This window comes from Saccopteryx bilineata, chromosome 7 (assembly GCF_036850765.1).
Source record: "Saccopteryx bilineata isolate mSacBil1 chromosome 7, mSacBil1_pri_phased_curated, whole genome shotgun sequence".
Classification (NCBI taxonomy): domain Eukaryota; kingdom Metazoa; phylum Chordata; class Mammalia; order Chiroptera; family Emballonuridae; genus Saccopteryx; species Saccopteryx bilineata.
Window position 1 is genome coordinate 6140247 of NC_089496.1, and position 21870 is coordinate 6162116.

At 35.2% G+C, this 21870-nt stretch overlaps 1 protein-coding gene and 1 non-coding gene across 2 annotated transcripts in view; both read left to right on the plus strand.

The window, feature by feature from the left end:
• Nucleotides 1-21870, plus strand: part of PCLO (piccolo presynaptic cytomatrix protein) — a 479118-nt gene that overhangs the window by 86934 nt on the left and 370314 nt on the right. The window lies entirely within an intron of this gene.
• On the plus strand, nt 12513-12619 carry LOC136311338 (U6 spliceosomal RNA). The gene has a single exon (XR_010726739.1). It is a non-coding gene; the product is annotated as a U6 spliceosomal RNA (small nuclear RNA).

Below are 21870 nucleotides of genomic sequence, written 5' to 3' on the forward strand. Positions count from 1 at the left end.
ATTTTCTGTAAATTTATTGTTGGTTGAAAAAAAAATTTTTAATAAGGTCATGCTGATAGCTTCCTAATTTATTATTTGAGGGAAATTAAATGTATGGGTTTTTTTTTTTTGAGGGACACATAAATGTCACATTTTTTTGCTTTTTCTGCTTCTTAGATTTCTAGCTATATGTATTTTGAAATCTATATCTTAAGCAAATGTCAATCAATAAATGATATTTCATATAGACAGTATCTATGGCAGTGTTTCCCAACCTTTTTTTGTGCCATGCCCCACCTTAACCTTTCTAAAATTTTTATGTCCGCCCCATGTAACATACATAATTTTTAACATTAAAAAATTGATTTGTTCACTTAATAAACATAAATGATAGGTTCTAGGAAGAAATCACTATGAAATTGTTAACAAAACACAGTAAGTAAAATTTCAAAACATATAATGAAAAACAGAAATTTAAATTCCAAATAATTTTAATACAGATTTTTCTATATTAATTTATTATTTTAATTTAGTGTGATCCTTGCGCTTGATGCTTGCTGCACAGAGATTTTATATTAGGTTCCAATTTGGTTAGCTTTAGTCTCAAGTCTCCACGTTGTGTTATATCCAGCCGATTTCTTTTTTTTTTTTACCAGTAAATCATTTACAGCACTAAATCCACATTCAGCTAAAAATGAAGGTGGAAACGGTAGCAATAGTTTTCTTGCACATTTGGTTGAATTTGGGTATTTGATTTCTGTTTCCTCACAAAGCCATGCCATCGCTCCTTTGATATTAAATAAAGCTTTAACTGACTCATCATTTTGTAATTCTGCGAGTTCTTCTTGATACTGCATATTTGATATATCAGACAAATCCACTAGCATTGGCTGCATCATCCATGTTGGGAAATCAATTTGTTTTAAATCAGAAAATCTTTCTTTTAAATCAGCCGATAGAATATTCAAATGATTGACAATAACAAGTAAAGCGGTATCAGTTACTTCACATTTTTGGAGCCAATGAAACTGTTTAAAGTTTTTGTTGTTAATATGTTTCTGACATAACTCAATATTGGTAATAAAACCAAATATCTTTGCTTTTGCATCAACAAGAGTTTTATTCCTTGAAGTTGCTTATTTAATATATTTAGTTTTTCAAAAATATCGGCTAAATAACTCACAAATGCTTTACCATCTATTGTTAACAGATACTTCATTTCAGGTTTGTCGCTTAAAAAATCACTAAGAGTATCAAACAGTTCCATAAGTCTTTTCAAACAGTTTCTTTTAGATAGCCATCTTACTTCAGTATGAAGTAAAAGTCTCACATGGTCTTCATTTTGTTCTTCACAAAATAGCTGGAAAAGACGCTCACATTTGGCACTAGCTTCAATAGCATTAATACCCTTTATTTCTGTATGTAATACTTCATTTGGAACAGGCGAGATGTTTTTAGCTACTACGTTTTCCCTATGAATAACACAATGCACAAGAATCATTTCTGGATTCGCATCTTTCATCAATTTTAAGCAGCCATTTTTCTTGCCCATCATATTGGGAGCACCATCTGCAGCACAAGATGTTATATTTTTCATTGGTATATCATTGACATCTAAGTAGTTTTTTAGCTTATTATATATATCTTTGGAGGTAGTGGTGCTTTCTAATATTTTACAGAACAACATTTCTTCAGCAAAATGTCCCTTATCAATATATCTTACGCAAGTTATCAATACTGCCTCACTGTCTCTCAAAGTTGATTCATCCATTTGCAAGGAGAATTTTCTTGTTTTCAGCTTTTCAATAAGTTGTTTTTCAATATCCTCACTCATTTCATCTATTCTTCTGCTAACAGTATTGTTACTGAGTGGCATAGCTTTTACATCTTTGTCATCTTTTTCAAGAACCGTTTTAAGAAATGCTGATATTGACGGTTTTATTAAATTCTCTCCTATAGTGTGATTTTTCTCCAGTTTTAGTGATGAATAAAGAAATTTGATAACTAGCCTCAAGAACACGATTATTAGTTGAAGTATGAGCAGTAGAGACTTTAATGTTGTTCTTTTTTCAAAATTTTTCTTTAAAGTTTTAAAGTAACTCAAATCTGAATTAATATGAGCACTATGTTTCACCTTCAAATGCACCTCAAGAGGACCTTGTTTCATTGATTCGTTGGTCAAGCATTGCTGGCATAAAAGACAAAAAGGAATTTGCTCATTGTGAACAGCGGGTATGAACCCAAATTTTAAATATTCCTTCAAATATTGATGAGTTTTTTTCTTGCTTGCACCACTCATTTTACTATGGGCTATAATAAAAATAAGATCAATTAAAAACTAATATTAAAATATGTGTTAAAATATATTCAATGTGACATAGAGTAAACGTATACTAAAAATTCATATTTATTTAAATGTCTATAACACATTTACTACACTACCACCGCAAATCAAAAGGTATCTATATTTTTTCCACTTGACAAAATTTTCTCGAAAGTTATGCTTCTAAAATTAAAATTGTTGTAGCCCCAATAATATTTATAAAATAGTAGTGCTTTCTAGCCCCGATGCAAGAAGTACTTAATAAAGAGTTTAATATTGATAAAAATAAAATCAAATACTTACCAATTATATCTATCCAATATATATATGTATATTTATTAAATCAATGAGCTTTTACAACAGTTTTGACTGACACTTATTTCAAATTAACACCAACTGAATGATGTGAAACACTACAGAAGTTGTGATGGGCCAATTAGGTGAGAATAACTGCGTTGTTTAGCGGGTTTTTAAAACGTCCGGGGTTCCCCGTGGCAGATGGCACACTCCGCGGTGAACCCAGGACGAAGTTTACTTGACAACGCCAATCACCCAGTTGATATTTTGGTCTCGTCAAATGAAATTATATTTAATAATTATTTACCGCAATTATTTAAGAATTGCATTTTTTGTTAAATTTGGCACCGATATCTAGCATTGCATTTAAATGGCCCGGGGCGAAAGAGTTAAAGTCGTGTCGAGTCCATTTTCAAATTGCCCCCCTTAACTATCGAATTGCCCCCCTGTGGGGCATGGGCCCCACGTTGGGAAACACCGATCTATAGTATTATGGATAAGTATTAAAATTGCTAACTTCTTACATTCTATGTTAATTTTGGAAAGTTCGTTGCAAATTTTACAGGAACACAGACTACTAGATATTAATGAACTAAAAAAATTACTTTTAGTAATGAGTAATTTTGACTTTAGAGCGTCCTTACTTTTTAGTCTTGACAAACATCGGGTAAGTTATGGAAAAGCTTGGGGAACTTGAGGCAAGCCAGGGAGGATGACTGGCGTGGTGTGGTAGCATGGCACACTGGGTTTTGCCTCAGTGACCACAGGTCCTCCGAGCTGATGCTGCCTCTCATGCCTTTCTAACTGCTCCGCCAAGTGGTGGTTGCACTGAGTTTTGTAGTGGGCCATATCAAAGCCTCCTTTTAAGTAAGTGGACAGATACATTTAATATTGAGTAGAGAGTTTGACAAATACTGGGTGTTGTGGTTAGCAAAGATTGTGCAACAGAAATTGAGTGGGGAGCATATTTCCTAGTGTGTGGTTTGAGGCCTGAACCCAGGGGTCATTTCTGGATTGATAAGAGCTGAAAGTAGCTTAGTGAGTTTATGATAATTTTCCCAAGGGAAAAGAGATGCCATCATTTTACTAGGGTGATAGAGAAGTACAAAGTTATAGAGGCATAAGAGAATACAGTATGTTCTAGAGTGTGAAAGTAGTTTAGAAAGACTGGAGAAAGGTCTCCAGAGTATGGAAGTGGATGGAGAGAGAGAAAGCTGTGGCATAGAAAAAGTCATCTCAGAATGGCAGAGCCGAATTCAGACAATTTAGAAGGCTCAACACTTCCACATTTTCCATGCTCAATTTGGAACCCAAAATAAAAATAAGACTAGTCTTTAATAAGATTTAAAACTTATATACTGAAATGCGAGTAGGTTCTTTCCAAATTTTGGTCATAGAATTTTAGACAAATTACTCAAAGCTGAACTTGACTCTCACACATGCTTGGTCTTTTAGTTATGTAAAAACAATTATATCAAATATTTTAGATTTCATCCTGAATAAATGGTACTGTAGGAATTTTTAGGAGGGATTTTTATGATCACTTGATTTTTCAAAAGACGATCTTGTCTACATTGTGGAGAATAGCAAAGAGGAGGTTGAGATTAGGTAGAGAGAGACCTTTTGAGGAAGGCGACATCCTTTCTCCATGGTAAGAGCATCTCTGCTCAGGCAGTGTCAGTAGTGATGGAAATGAGAAAAAGAACTGAGAAGTATTCGTGAGACAGGAGTTACAGAGTGTATTTACCCGTGGAAGCAGAGAGTAAGAAATAAGCTGTATTCGGTGTGAGAAAATGATGAATCAGTGAGCGACATGTAGAATGCTTTTGGGATGTATACGTGGAAGTAACCTGTGAGCACGGGCAATTGAACGTACTCATCTGCCGACAGATCTGGAAACATCAAGAATTGAAACAACAGAGTGAACAAAGTATGAGGTTCATGATGATTGCTCTTCCCAGCTCTTTATTGGGGCTTTGGGGACCTTACAAAGAACTTGTTGGAGCAGTTTGGGCTCCAGATGAACACAGTCCTCTTCATGGAGACAGAGCCCTCAAGTCTTCCTGTGTAGTATTGGAAAAGCCTTTTTTGACCTTCCCATTTTTCTCAGCATTTCATCTATTGGACTCATGCTACTGCTAGGGTGTGTGCCTGGAAGGTGTTAGACCTGGTTTGTGATTCATGAAAAAGTGCAAGTTGGCATTTTATCACTACAACTTTTCAAAACCCAAATTTAGAATGAAGGAAGTGATTCCCCAGTGAGCAACTGGTCCACGATGGAAAACTGTAGAGGTTGTTTGTAGGTTTCTTTAAAAGGAGGTATTAAATGGAATTATATTATATAAAATATAAATAAGAGTTTGATAAGTTTCTTTGAACATATAGCTATTAAATATATCTGTTTATTTCATAAAGATACATTCCTATAAGCAGAATTATTAAATCAAAGTGTTGCCTGAAATATGTTATCTATGCTACCTTAATGCAGTTTTTATGATCACTGTTCCTCTGAATAATCATAAGAAAAGGGGTTCTTTATCATTTAAGTCAAAAGCAGCCAGTTCTTAACGTTGGCCTCTATTTTAGGAAATGCCTTTTTCCCTCCAAAAGTCAACTTAGCATTGTTGTACTTCCCATTGTCAAGACGATGTTTTCCCCTTGTTACTAATATGTAGAGAAGTCATCACTGTCCAGGTAGCAACTGTCAGATTTAGTGTGTCTGGACACAACTATACCATTATTATTTTAGATCATAATATTTTACTATCTAAATGATTTGTCCATCAAGTTCCACATATGTTGATGTCAAAATTCACTAAGGTATTAATACCACTCGATTACAATTGTGTCTGGGCCACAGTGCTACCAAAAAATACATGGAATAGAAACTGGGGATGTTCTCCATTTGATTGAGAAGATAAGTTTGTTTTTTTTTTAATAATTTTATTTTTTTAATGGGGTGACATCAATAAATCAGGATACATATATTCAAAGATAACAAGTCCAGGTTATCTTGTCGTTCAATTATGTTGCATACCCACCACCCAAAGTCAGATTGTCCTCTGTCACCTTCTATCTTGTTTTCTTTGTGCCCCTCCCCACCCCCTTTCCCTCTCCCATTCCCCCCTCCCCCCCCGTAACCACCACACTCTTATCAATGTCTCTTAGTTTCACTTTTATGTCCCACCTGCGTATGGAATAATGCAGTTCCTGGTTTTTTCTGATTTACTTATTTCGCTTCGTATCATGTTATCAAGATCCCACCATTTTGCTGTAAATGTTCTGATGTCATCATTTCTTATGGCTGAGTAGTATTCCATAGTGTATATGTGCCACATCGAGAAGATAAGTTTTTTACTAGTCTTTTTCTCCCTAAGAGAATTGAATTCTTCAAATATTAGATTGTAAAAAATGATTATACCTGTGTTAGTGGGAATTTATACAAGTATTTACCAAATATTAGTGTTCTTGGCACTGTGAAATTTACACAGAAATCATTAAAATATGGGAGTCTGAGCTAAAGGGCTATGCCTTTTAGCCCATTTTGAGTCATGTAAGTGTGGGCTGTGGTGGACTGCCTGGTTTTGAAACCTGATGAGTTTTTACTATTTGTTTAATCTTGGACCACATACTTCAACTCCAGGTACCTCAATGTCATTACCTGTAAAATTCACTTGACAGTAGTTTCTAAATTGGGAGGTACAGCAATGAATGATCTTAGCACAATGTTTTACATATAGTAAGACTTGGATAAATGTTAACTTACTACTTAGAATAAACTAAACTTAGAAAATACTAGTTCCTTCTGTATGTCACTTTTCTACTAAAATGGAACATATTTCAGGACCTGTTGCAGGACTATAAGGAGAGCAGTGTAGCAACTTGGCTCATGTACAGTTGAGCTGGTGAATGCATGAAGGGTGCATTATTGAACTAACTGTGGAAAGCATGCAAAAAAGACATTGAGTTTTTTTTTTCTTGGACCAAATTATTCTAAAAAATATTTTATTCCAAAAGTATATTATAAAGAAATTATAATGAATCAAATTCAGAGGATTGTCTGCTTTGGTCTCTCAAATCCCATTTTAGTATGCTTTGCAGCTAAAAGCATCATTTTGATAGGTAAACAGGTAAATCTCTGTATATTTTCAACCCAAGTGGAATTAGAGTTAGAAGTTTAAAGCAGCCAAACCCTTATTCCTGGTGTTAATTGAAAACGTTCTAGTAGGAACAAAAAGGAAGATCTCAAAATCTTCTAAATTGTTTTTAAAGTATGTATGTGTATGATGTCTGTGTCTGATGATGATGATGATGATGATGATATTCCAGAAAACATTAATTAAAACAAAAGTAACTATAATTCAGTGGCTGAATTGTATTTTTTTTAGTGAGAGGAAGGGAGACAGAGACACGCCCACATGGGCCCTGACTGGAGTCTACCAGCAGTGCCCCCTCTGGGGATGATGCTCGAATCAACAGAGCTATCCTTAGTGTCATGTTGACACTCGGAACAACTGAGCCACTCATGAGAGAGGAAGAGGGAGAGAAGGGGAAGCAGGTGGGGAAGAGACACAGATGGTAGTTTCTCATGTGTGTCCTGAACAGGGATTGAACCCAGGACCCCTGTCCGCATGGTGGGTAGACATTATCCACCGGGCCAACCAGCCAGGGCCTGTGTTGAAATTAAAGCAGTAATTTAGGCCATAGTTAACAAGTGTTCAAAGTGATCTTAATAAATCATTGGGAAAAATTACATTCATTTAAGGACGTCTCAAAATTGTTGTCAAATGTGAACAGCTCTCTTATTGTCAGCTATAAGTGTATAGGGTTATGAAAAATAATAAAACTGGTGTCCATTAGCAGTGTTACTTTGAACATTTGAAACATTGAGAACTGAAGTGGGTATTTTCTTTGTTAAAGCAGAACAAACTTTGTTTACTTCTGCTCTAGACCATCATAATATGGCTTAAAAAACAAGCTTTGAAAGGACCATGCTGATTTGCAAGTAAATTACGTGCTGGAACAAAATATTCCTAAAAGAAAGAGAAGAAAATCTAGCCACTCAAATGCATGTAATCTCAATTTGCATCACCAATAAAAAATTATTAGACATGTAGAGAAGCAAGGAATTGTAACATATAACCAGGACAGAATCCATCAGTACAAATAAACTCAGCATTGAGAGATGGTAGGATAGAAATGAACTTTAAAGTAGCCATTATAAATATGTTCAAGGATGTAGTGAAAAACATGAAATAATTTGAAAATGAATAAAGTATATATTTTAATAGAGACAGGAAAGTAATTTTAAAAAGAATCATATGGAACTTTGAGAGTGGAAAAATACATTATCTGAAATTTAAAAAATTAATTTCATTGGATGGACTTAACAGCAGCAAAATAGACACTAGAGCTCATTAAACCTGCAAAATAAGTGATGAAAATTATACAGAAAAAAAATCACAGTGACCCATGATCAATGAGAAAATATCAAGAAGTATAATTCAGAAGAAGAGAGAACGTTTGAAATGTTCCCAAATTAGATGAGAACTCCAAATTCACAGATTCAGGAAATGCAATAAATCCCAAGAGAAATAAACACAGAACCACACCACTAAGGAATATCATAATTAAGTTGCTGAAAACCAATGATAAAGAGAAAATCTTGAAAGCAGCCAGAGGCGTGGAAAAAGACTTTGCATGCAGGGGAATGGAGAAAAGAATGCTGATTTTTTCATTATAAACAGAGCAAACCAAAGACAAGTACTGAAATAAAACAACAAAAAATACTTTCTACTTAGAATTCTTTAACCAGAAAAAAATAACCTTTAAAAATGAAAGCAAAAAAAAAGATTATTTTGAACAAAGAAAAGTAAGAAAATTTGTTGCCAGCAGACTTGGACTACAGGAAATTATAAAGAAAATTATTCAGCATGAAGAAAATAATACCAGTCAGGAAAACAAATATACACAAAGGAATGGACATGGGAAATGGTACATATGTGGGTAAATACAAAATAAATTTTAAAATGATTATTGCCTGTTTAAAACAAAAAAATTACAATGTATTTTATAAGTATATAAAACATATAAAAGTGGTAAAAATAACAGTATTTATGGTACTGCACATCTTTTGAAAAGTTACTGTTTATTTCTGGGTAGTTACAGAATTTAGTATAGTCATTATTTAATTTTAATTAAGTACACACACGCCTTAATCATAAAATAGGCAGAATGTGATATGGTGCTTTTCAGTTGAGATTCCAATTAAAAGTTCTGTAATGTAAGTCAGTTGTAACTTTTAATGAATTATTTAATTTGTATTTGGATAGCTTCTCATAATCTACTGCTGCATGGCTTCAAAGATTTTGTGTTTTCTGGAGCCTTAAAACAGCTATTTCAAAAATTAATTTGTAACTTCTTCTAGAATGTTTTCATACTACCTCCGATTCAAATTCCAAAATTCATAAGTATGTCCAAAGCAAAGCTTATAAAGTGAATTGTAGCATCAACTGAAAATTAAGAATATCTTCATGCATGAATTTCTGTCACTGAAAGAAGTTCAATATTATGAACTTTCAAGATCTGTAATTTACAAAACGTACCTTGGGAAGAGAGCCTCTCCACTATTCTCACCTTTCCTTCCAGCCTCCATCTTTCCCCTCCTCTAGGCTGCTCTGACGTCTTTCCCCACACTGAGGGTGCTGTCACGTTAGCCCTGCCCTACTCCTCACAACTTGTTTTTAGGAAGGACTTGGACAGGTATATTCACATTATTATTATTATTATTAAAAATGGCTTGTGAAACTTAAATTAGCTGTTTCTATACAGCTTTTTTTTTTAAGGAGAAAGATTTGTATTAAAGAAATATATCACTAATGGTGAAATTTTAAAAATTTGATTCGACTGCTGGAAATATTTTTGAGAGGGTAAGGTGGTTATTCCTGGTACTGTCTGAAATCCTGACAGAGAACTGAATTGTGCCTTCTCTACGTGCACGCACTTAAAGCACATACTTTTTCTTTATACCACTTTTCAAACCTATTCACTAATAGGAAACAGATGGAGTACTTTTCCATCTGCTTAAAATGATGGCATCCAGCCGTTACAATGGTGATGTTAATTTATCCATGAAAATATGGAATGTTGCCCTGTCAACTCATGAATAATCCTGGAGGACACAGAACTGAAGGTTAACAAAGAGCTAGGGGAAACGGACTGTCTAGTTTAATTTTGTATGTACTGTACCATATAGAAAAATCTTATAATATTTCATTCTTTTTGCTCAATGTAAAATATCTTCAGAAACTCACAAAAATATGATTTCACATCCACATATAATTAACATTTTTGTTGAATAGCTTACTTTTTATGCATATGTGTTAGTAAAGTCTAGAAAGATCATATTTGATTTTCTATGTTGCTTAAAACATACAGATGTCTCCTATGTGTCTCCTATGTTAAAATGTTTAAGCATTATCATTGTTTTTTATATTTTACTAGTTTTAACATGCTTTCACATTATAATAAACAGTTATCAGTATTCATAACCTGTTATGTTTTACTTTGTATTAATTTGTTAAAGCCAAATTCTACTAAACAGGTTTGTATTAGCAATTAATGCTAGGAACATATGGAGTATCATTTTAATCTATAGTATTGTTAGGTTGTTTCTAATATAATGAAAAACATTTCTCAATAAACACGTTACTTTAAACTTTTTAACATTGACTACATTAATCATCTGAGATTTATTTTGTATATAGGATACAAAATAAATTCTATAGTGATACTGTTTTCAAATAGTTGATTGTATTAGTGTTTCTCCTTAAGTTACAATTTTCTTCCACACTGGTTTATGAAAACCCCTTATCCCACATAAAATACATCAAACTTTTAAATATTGTTTCTAGATAGACTGTTTTGCTTTTTGGGAGAGCCTGATTATTTTTATTAGGTAGGCAGATCATTCAAATTAAGCAAGGAAATAATTTTTTAATTAGCCTTTATGATTGACAATTTTGAGTTCATCTTTATATTAACATATTTTGAGAAATATTAAGCATTGTTTAATTCATTAATTAAAAAATTAGATCCTCTCAAATATATTTATTTAATATATATATTTATATATTTGATAAATGTATACTTTAGCCTAAGTACTAAACATACTAAGAAGCAGCCCACCCACTAACAAAAAACGTGTATAAACATAGGCTTAAGTGTAAGGCCTCCAGAGACCAGTTAGTTATTTTATTTTCAAACCAAACTATGTTCAGAAAAATTTTAAAAACTGGAAATTGAAGAGAAATGCTGGAAAAGGAGTTTTTTATCTTGCTTCTTCATTAATGTTTCTATCAGAGTTATTTCTGCCCCTGAATAGCAGGAAAGGAAAATGAGAGCTGATTATTCATAACCATTTCTATTTTTATTTTGGTTGACCCGGTTTAGAAATAAGAATAAAAATATTTTCTGGCTTTTCATTTGGGCCATTCTGTAGTTTTTATATTGGTTTTAAGTTATCACTACTTCAGTGGTCAAAAATTTTTATGAAGGTATTGTTTTAGCTTTTGCTAGTATTATAATATTACTACATTGATTCACAGAAATCATTTTTATTATGTCCTCCTATTTTAATGGTATCCGTCAAATACATATAGTAGCTTCATTGGCACTAGTATACCAACTGATCGTGTAATATAATGATATTTGGTATGCTGTTTGGTTTATATTTGTATATTAACTTTGCCTCTGCTACTTGGCTTAGTTTTAGAGAATTCTGCTGCTAATCTTTTAATAATTTGCTTTTTCTAAACATCACCTATGTATGGTTTTAACAGTAGCCATTGGTTTTAAGTTAGCAGTATTCATAACCTGTTATGTTTTACTTTGTATTAATTTATTAAAGCCAAATTCTACTAAACAGGTTTGTATTAGCAATTAATGCTAGGAACATATGGAGTATCATTTTAATCTAATAATATGGCCTGATAGGGTGATTTTACGCAAGTCACACACCAAAAAAATCTACTTTTATGTGTCATAAAATAAAGTTCTCTTTTTTTTATGTGATCTTCACAATTTCTGTTGAAAAACAGGGCAATAAAGGTTGATACATGTTATTTTGGGAATTAATAAAAATTGGCTCGGTGCTACCAACCTAAAATTGTACTTGAAGATAACTCATTGAAAGTAAGGCTTGACCGCTTTTTGTATCTCGCAAATCTCTTGGCTAGATGTCTTTTTTATGTTTTAATAATGTATGTTTGCTGATTACAGGATAACAGTGATAGGTTCAATTTTCATTTATCTGGTTAGATTTGAGAAATTAAACATTTATTTCTCTAAGTAGCTGTTATTAGGAGGCACATGACTGACTCAAGCTCAGAAGGCAGGGGATAGCTTTCCCCTGACTCTCGAGTGCTGGGAATGGCTCCTGACTGCTTTAAAATGCACTCACCCATCTTGCCCCCCGACAGCCTTTTTCTGGCCTGTCCTCTTCCTCCACCAGTTGTCGAGATAATTTGGATCTCTCCCATTAAGTCTTCTAAGCTCCTGTGTTTCAGATTTACCTGTTCTACCCTGAACATTTTCCCCCTTGGTGCATCTCATGAGTTCCTGTTATCCCCTTCAATAAATCTTCCTTTCAGATGTTTAGTTGACTTCATGTAAAAGCAATAATCTATTAGTGGGACAGATGAATCCAGGTGTGATTAGATTCCTTGTGAACTATATTCTCCTCAAATCAGACACACAGGAAGAACTTCTTATAACTAACAAATAACTGTTTTTCATCTGACTGAAATTTTATCTAGACCTGGTTGTTTTTATTGCTAAAAGAATGTATCCTACAACTTAAGCATTTTTCTCTGCAGTTAGAGCTATCAATTTTTTTCACTTTTAAAAGCTGCATGTGCTAGCTTCGGCAGCACATATACTAAAATTGGAACGATACAGAGAAGATTAGCATGGCCCCTGCACAAGGAAAACTCTGTATGAAATCTGACAGAAGCTGGTTTCAGCCCACACACTTTATTTTATGGTGGTGAAACCACTGAAAAAGCCCAACAACAATAACAACAGCAGAATCAGGAATATGTCTATGGCCACAGAAGCGGTGGTAGATTCAAAGAGAAAAAGGGAGCACTCATGAATTTATGCTGGTCCCTTTACAATTTAATCCTGTTATAACCTACTGAGAGCCAGTCTTTCCCCCTCTCCTACTAATCTTTAGTCATCACCTTTTGTTAGTTATTTTATTATTTTCAAATACCCAGTGACAGTTTATCTGATTACCCCAACTGGCCTATACCATTAAGCACCTAAATAAAAATAAATTGATAAATCATTGCTCCCTCAAGTTTTCTTATGAACAAGGCTCATCTAGATTTTTATTGCTGATGTCGCTCAGATTAATAGGCACTGTGTTGTGTAACTAGACCCCAATTCTAGGTTGTGGAGATGTCCATTTATTTTATCTGGCCATACTTCCCTGTAGGTGGGCCCTATTCTTAGAAGATTTCTACTATGGTAATTTCATTTCATTAAAATGTAATAGTAATTCATTGGAGAAGTATCTAATTACTTTTTGGTTAACAAGTTTTTTTCTACGTATGATTCTAGGATATACCAAATTTTGCGTATATAGCCAATTTTTACCTATTAGGTACTCTAAGAATGTTTACAACTATAGGTGTTAAGATATCTATTAGAGATATATCTATTTGCATATCTATCTCTGTTTCTATTTTTCTCTCTGAATGAAGTGTAAAATAAAAAAGTAATGAATGATTTATATTTATTAGATGGTAGAAATATTACAAAGGTATAAGAATGTTATTTTAATAATGAATTATCTTAAAAAAATAATGAATTATCTTGAAATTCTATATTATTTTCTTGCAGTTATAAAGTGCTAAACTAGACATATTCAAGAAACCTGTCATATTTAGAATTATAATGTGTTTGATTCATATTTAATAATATGCTGAAATAATTTTTACATCTAATGTCACCAGAATGATATTGAGATTAAGTAGTGGAAGGTTTAGAAATAAAGATTAAATAGGATTTATTTTAATTACTCATAAAGATTTTTTTATCTGTCACTTTCATATATGTTTGATTTTATGATTTTGATTTCAATAATCATTTTTATTATTGATGTACTGTTTTTAAAGATTACAGTGTCTTTAAAAATAAAACTCAATTTTGGCTTTCAAAGTTACACCCTTAACATCTGTAGCTGCATTTAACTAACTATTACTGTGTAATTCTTGGATTATTTTAGAATTAATATGTTTCACTAAAATTTTACAGCAAAGTAACAAGATTAATACAGGGTAGCTACTTTATTTACATTAAAAATGTTCTTCTTGGTAGTTGAGTGGGAAAATAGCTAAATGCGAGACATAAAGTGTATTTCTCTTCCAATGTGGGGTTTGGTTATGTTTATATTGTGATTTATTTGGTTTATATTTCTATCTCCCCTACAAGGCAGGGAATCCTTGAAGGGGGAAAAAATATAGTAATCTGTACTTCCCTAACCTTTCGCACAGTATCTGATACAATGAAATAGTCTTAATAAATTCTAATTGAAATGAGCCATGATTCACAAGGTGGAAAAATATTTGCTCCATGCCATTTTGTAATCACTATTAATATAAGTACAATTTCAATACCAGTGCATTTTTAATCAATGTATGAGATATTTAGAAGTTTCAGCTACTTGATATAATTTTCAATTGTAAATAGTGTCCTACTTATCATGGGGCTTAAGTGAAAATAAGTGATTAGTCCAATCTATCACTGGCTAATGGGTACAGGTAGCCAGAGAAACTAAATTGGAACTGTAACGGTTGTCTATATGAGTAGTAAAAAAATAAGAAATAGTATGGTGACATGGAAATGGAAAGGTAATAAACTACAGAGACACAACGAGGAAAAACTTGCATGAGTTTTGCAATTGATTTGATGTTGAAGATACAGGAAAGAAGACTCAGGAATTAACAATTTCCAAGTCTGGGTAATGGAGAATTTTGGTGTCCCTGTCAGTGAATACAGGGAGTGACTATATATTGATAGTAGAGCTTTTTCTTCTTCTTCTTTTTTTTTTTACAGAGACAGACTGAGTGTCAGAGAGAGGGATAGACAGGGACAGACAGACAGGAATGGAGAGAGATGAGAAGCATCAATGATTAGTTTTTCGTTGCATGTTGCAACACATTAGTTGTTCATTGATTGCTTTCTCAAATGTGCCTTGACCAAGTAACCCCTTGCTCAAGCCAGTGACCTTGGGTCCAAGCTGGTGAGCTTTGCTCAAACCAGATGAGCCCGCGCTCAAGCTGGTGACCTCGGAGTCTCAAACCTGGGTCCTCTGCATCACAGTCTGACACTCTATCCACCACGCCACCACCTGGTCAGGAGATAGTAGAGCTTTTTCATTAGTTTATACTAAACTTGAGGCAACTGCAAGTGGGAAAATGGATATAAAGAAAAATACCAGAAAATCTGCAACTCAGGAGACATTTAAGATCTGAAAATCAGATTTGAGAGTTATAAAATGTTATAACCAAATGAGAACTGGCACAAAGCTTAATTTGGTAGCTGAGGAAAGTAAATCTTACAGGAATGAAGCAACATGGTCAGGGTCCCAGAGATACTGGCAAAGTGAAGACTAGGATCCTATTCTCTTCTCAGTCCATTTTTTTCTGGTTTCTGGCTTGTAATTAAAGATACAGGAAAAATATCTATGTTTTTGGTGAGGAATGCAGTACACGAAGAAACCAGAGGACCAATTGAGATGCCAAAGAGAGGTAAGAAAGGTAAAACTGTTAAACAATATTACTTTAACAATCAAGAAAGAAGAAACATTTTATGATACTTTTTTAGGCTCCAGCTGTTATATGAAGTCTTATTTTTAAGTAATCAAGTTATTAATGTAAAATATGTATTCTTCACAAAGTATTTAAATATTCCCATAATTGAAATATTTTCTGCCACTTTGGCTCAGTGGTAGAGTGTCAGCTTAAAGTGTGAAAATCCTGGGTTTGATTACAGATCAGGGCACACAGGAGAAGTGACCATCTTCTTCTACCTCCCTCCTCTCTCCCACCTCCCCCACTCTCTTTCCCTCTTTTCCACTCCTGTAGCCATGATTCAACAGGTTCAAGGAGAGTTTGCCCCGGATGCTGGGGTTGGCTCCATAGCCTTGCCTCAGGCACTAGAGTAGCTCAGTTGGAAACAGCAGCCCAGACAGGCAGAGCATCCCCTGGTAGGGGGCTTGCTGGTGCATCTTGGTCAGGCGCATGCGGGAGTATGTCTCTGCCTCCCTGCCTCTCACTTAATAAAAAAAAAAGAAAAGAAAAATGTTTTTATGTATCTGAATTTTCTCTTTTTTTAACTAAACAGTTTCATAGAAACCATGCAACAAAACCTTTATAATGTAATATTGTAGATATTTATGGAGCCATGATAAATCATTAATATTTTTTAGAAAAAAAATTTTACTTGCATTAAACTTATTTTAATCAACAAAAAAACTGCAAAAATTAAACTTAAAATAAAGAATTTGAATAAAATGGTCTGTTTTAATCACACATGGATTATTCTCCATGTAAAACATATGCAATATTGAATAGCTTTCCCCTACATTCCAGGTCGGACATAAGCAACCATTGGTAGGATTGTATTCTAAGTCCAGGCATATGTAATTATTGGGAACATCCTTATGCAGTGCTTTCTTTAATTGTTCCTCTTCTAATAACATGATCAAATGAAGATTATAACCCTGATGTATTTCTTTGGAAGTTAATTTAATCAGAGATAAGATATAGTTCTTGCTTTTCTATTTTCCTATACTCATGATGGAAAGCTCTTCAGTAATAGTAAAAGCAAGTTCTGTAATGAGTGACAACTTGATTATTATCCAGTTAGGAAGCTCTGTTTTCTCATGTATCTCTCTGAAAAGAAAAACAAGGGAATGAGAGAAGGAAAAAGCAGTTGAGGTTAAAATAATGATTTAGGATTGGGAAATGTGCTATTATTTTATTACTAGAAGAATGATCCACTTCTGTAAGTTTGACATTTGATAGATCTTCTTTTCCTGAAGATTATATATATAAATACTGCTCACAAAAATTAGCAATCACGGAAAGTGCAGATACTCCAGTACTTTCAGCCTTTAGTATAGTGCATTTTCACCAATGAAACAAAAGTTGGTTTTGCATCTCATTTGCATAATCAAACAACTTTCTTTGACTTATAGTTTGCTTTCCTGATGTTCTTGTTTAATAAAAAAAAATCAAATGCCTCTTTTTTTCATCGCTTCATATTCATTTTTAAATATACCCTAATTTTTGTAAGCAGTATATATTGAGGTGCAATAAATACATTTTTTAATGTGCAAAACTTCTCTAGATTTAAGAAAATAATACTGGACCCAAGAAGATGTAACTATTAACATATTTTAAAAATATTTCCAAGTGGTTAAAGAAGTTTCATTTAAAATGAAATTAAAATGTAGGTCTTAAGAATAGTAATGTTTGCCTTTGTCCATTCAAATAATCCAAGAGATGAGTAGAATACTAATATTTTCAGAGTTTATTGGAGAAGCTGGAATTGAGTAATTCCTGAGTAGAAACCTGGCATTCCATATAAAATGTTTGAGTCCAGGACAACTCCTTAGTACCAAGTCCTCTGATCTGATTCTGTCACCATTTCCCTGGTTCAGTTTCTGTTGTCACTATTTAGGGTGTGCTGTACATTAGTTACCTACTTATGCATAATGAATTATTGTAAAATTTACAGCTTAAAACAACAGACATTTATTGTTTCACATAATTTCTGAGGATCAGGAATGTAGGAGCGAGGTAGTTCCTACTCACGATATCTCATAAGGTGCAGTCAAGTTGTTGGTGTTGGCTGTGTTCTTTAAAAATAAACTGGAGCTCAGAGCTCCTCTTCCAGGCTCATTGTGTTAGGCTCACTGTGCTGTTTTCACTGTGTTACTGTGAGCAGGAGACTTGAGGTCCTCACCATGAGGAATCCTCCATTGGGTGGTTCCTGATACAGCTTTCCTCAGAATGAATGGACGGAGATTGACGAAAAGAGCACCCAAAATGGAAGCCATACTGTTTTATAACCCAATCTTAGAAGTAACTTGTGATCACTTTGCTTTTTCTTAGTCTTAGAAGTGAATTGCTAAATCCAGTCCACACTCAAATGGGTGGGAATTAAGCTTTACCTCTTGAGGAGAGGAGCATCATTAACGAATTGGTGGATATATTTTAAAAACCACCACCGGGCTTGAGTGTGTGTGTGTGTGTGTGTGTGTGTGTGTGTGTGTATTTTAACAAGAGAGACAGGGCGTGGGGAGGAAGAGAGATGAGAAGCATCAACTTGTTTTTGCGTCACCTTACTTGTTCATTGATTATGTTTCATGTACCTTGACAAGGGGTCTCTAGCCAAGCCAGTAACCCCTTGCCAAGCCAGCGACCTTGGGCTCAAGCCAGCAACCATGGGAATATTTCTATCCCACACTCAAGCCAGCGACCCTGCACTGAAGCTGATGAGCCTGCTTGAGCCTGTATTTGTATTCCATACCTCTTCTTAGGTATCTTTTCACTTTTGTTTCTTTTATAATTCAGTTTCTATAAATTTCTTTGAGAATCTTCAGGGTACATGGTGAAGATCTAAGGACATAAAGAGTAACAATAGTGATAATCATGATCATGTATATTTATATATTCACATAGTCATTAAGAGATTATTTTGTGCCCTGGCCGGTTGGCTCAGCGGTAGAGCGTCGGCCTAGCGTGCGGAGGACCCGGGTTCGATTCCCGGCCAGGGCACACAGGAGAAGCGCCCATTTGCTTCTCCACCCCTCCACCGCGCTTTCCTCTCTGTCTCTCTCTTCCCCTCCCGCAGCCAAGGCTCCATTGGAGCAAAGATGGCCTGGGCGCTGGGGATGGCTCTGTGGCCTCTGCCTCAGGTGCTAGAGTGGCTCTGGTTGCAACATGGCGACGCCCAGGATGGGCAGAGCATCGCCCCCTGGTGGGCAGAGCGTCGCCCCTGGTGGGCGTGCCGGGTGGATCCCGGTCGGGCGCATGCGGGAGTCTGTCTGACTGTCTCTCCCTGTTTCCAGCTTCAGAAAAATGGAAAAAAAAAAAAAAAAGAGAGATTATTTTGTCACAGTTACTGAACTAAGCATTTAACATGGATTATCTTAATTTGCACAAGCCCATAAAATAAAGAGTAATAGTCCTGTTTTAGATAAATGAAAAGTTTATCTGAAGTTGAATACATTGTAATGACAGTTTTAGAATCCAAACTCCTGCTGATTGAAAAATACATATCTGGGTCCTGGCTGGTTTGCTCAATGGTAGAGCGTTGGCCAGTATGTGGATTTCCCAGGTTCGATTTCTGGTGAGGTCAGACAGGAAAGTGACCATCTGCTTTTCCATTCCCCCCCCTCCTTTCTCTCTTTCTATTTCTCTCTTCCCCTCCCATAGCTATAGCTCATGTGGTCTGATCAAGTTAGCCCTGAGCACTGAGGATGGCTCCATGGCCTTGCTTCAGGAGCTAAAATAGCTCAGTAGCCGAACAACAGAGCAATGGCCCCAGATGAGCCGAGCATCAGCCTATAGGGGGCTTGCCAGGTGTTGCCAGGTGGATCCTGGTCAGAGTGCATGTGGGAGTCTGTTTCTCTGCCTCCTCACCTCTCACATAAGAAAAAAATTAAAAAGAAAAATCATATCTCTGTAGGTAAATATATATATATATCTTGATTTTAAAAACTTAAAGTTTCTAATAGATTTTAAAATTGTAATTAAGAAAATATGCATTTTATTAAGGAAACAATGCTTTTTCTCTACCTACCCTTTAACTGATCCGAGTGTGCCAGCTTTGCTGTACTGCAGATTCTCATTAATATCTTTTTTTTTTTACTAACTTCTAATCTGTAACTCAGGCACTTCCTTTATCTATAAGGACCTAGTTTTAGGAAGAAATTCTTACATTTGTTGAATGTGTATAGTTTGGAAATTTGGTTGAAATTCAATTTTAATCTAAAATTTTGGATTTATATATTATTAGACACTGTTAAAAAATAATTCTTAGTTTTTATATAAACTTCTTAAAATAGTATCTCCTAATCTTACCTGTTTAAAATAATTAACTAAAGGTAAACAAAAGGTAGTTTTATTAAGACATAGAAGGGAGCTACTTGATTTCAGATCTGCATATGAAGTATGTCGGTGTGCCCTAGAAGGGTTTCTTACAAATCTTGCATATTGGCTTCTTTGACCTTTCTTTACACAGGACAGACTTGTTGTATACATTTTTTAAAATTTCTCCATTAATTTAAGAGAGAGAGAAGGAAAGAAAATTACCCCCTACTTTATATATTTATTCATTTACTTAGTATTTTTCCAAAGTTAGAAGTAGGCAGGCAGTCAGACAGACTCCCGCATGTGCCTGCCCGGGATCCACCCTGCATGCCCACCAGGAGGCGATGCTCTGCCCATCGTCGCTCCTTTGCAGCTAGAGCCATTCTAGCACCTGAGGCGAAGGCCATGGAGCCATCCTCAGTGCCCAGGCCAACCTTGCTCCAATGGACCCTTGGCTGCAGGAGGGGAAGAGAGAGACAGAGAGAAAGGAGAGGTGGAAGGTTGGAGAAGCAGATGGGTGCTTCTCCTGTGTGCCCTGGCTGGGAATCGAACCCGGGACTTCCACACATCAGGCCAATGCTCTACAGCTGAGCCAACGGGCAAGGGCTACCCCCTGCTTTAAAGTTTATTTTGAAGGATACCTTAGGCATCCCCTTTGATGAGTCGATATAAATGGATAAACACTTCAGAGAAAGTTTCTCAAATCTGAGTAAACTAAGGGTGGAAAGCTACGAGGAGGAAGCCTGTGGCTTAGGAAAGCCCTCAGAATACTAGCCCTTTTCCTATACAATCTTATTTATTTTACAGAAATTTAGTGAAGTGGGGATTAGCATTGTTATTTTGCAGATTAGAAAATGGATTACAGACTACTCATTCAGCTCATATGTGAAGAGCAGTGATTTAAGCCAGATATATATCTAAGGTCCAGGTTATTCCCATTTTCCCTTTTTTTCTCAAAAAATGTTCCTCAGAGCTAAGTTTAGTGATTCATGTTGATAGAACACATGTCACGTAACTGACAATGTAGTAAAGTACATTTGGTTATTTATCAATCATAATCTAAGATCAACAAGTTCAACGTATTTCATCATATAAATCTAGAAACCTAACATGTTTAAAGGTGCAGATGTTTGGTAAAAACTAAAAATATGAAAATTATCCTACATTTAACTCTTGGGGAAATAAAAGTAAATTAAAATGTGATGTGAAAATATAGACAGACGGGCAAAGGCCTGTTGTCTTTGGTCCTGAGACTTTTACTTCAACTTGTATTTTAGATGTATGCTTCCGTAACTGTACATATGTGCATGTATAAAGGTTTTTTCATTGAGCAAGCATTTAAAGTTCTATTATACAGTTGGAGAAATGAAATCACCATAAAATAGACAAAATATTATGGTAGATATAGCAGATAAAACAGTAAGGACTAGAATGTAATGCAATCAATATAATAAATATAAAAGCCAGTGTGAATATAACAAATAAGACTGGTGTTGGCAAGGTTTGTCTGGTGACTCTTGAAGTATTTTAGATATTTTTCAAATTTATTTGTTTGTTATCACTTTTAGTTAAGTGATAACAGAGGCGGCACTCCCCCATGTGGCCCTGACTGGATTCCACCTGGCATGTCCCCCTGTGTGGTGATGCTCTGCCCATCTGATGTGTTGCTCCATTTCTTGGCAACCAAGCTATTTTTAGTGCCTGAGGTGAGGCCACAGAGCCATCCTCAGTGCCCAGGGCCAACTCTCTGGAGTCAATTGAGCCACGGCTGTGGGAGGAAGGAGAGAGAGAGAGAGAGAGAGAGAGAGAGAGGTGGCTGAGGGGTAGAGAAGCTGATGGTTGCCTTTCCTGTGTGCCCTTGACTGGAATCGAACCTGGGACATCCACCTGCCAAGTGATGCTCTATCACTGACTCAACCGGCTGGAGCCTTCTTTTTTTTAAGTGAGAGGAGGGGAGATAGTGAAGCAGACTATCACTAAGTATATGCCCCAACTGTGATCTACCCGTCAGCCCTCATCTAGGGCTAATGTTTGAATCAACCAAGCCACCCCCCAGCCTAGGGTGACATTCAAACCAACCGAGCCACTGGCTGTAAGAGGGGA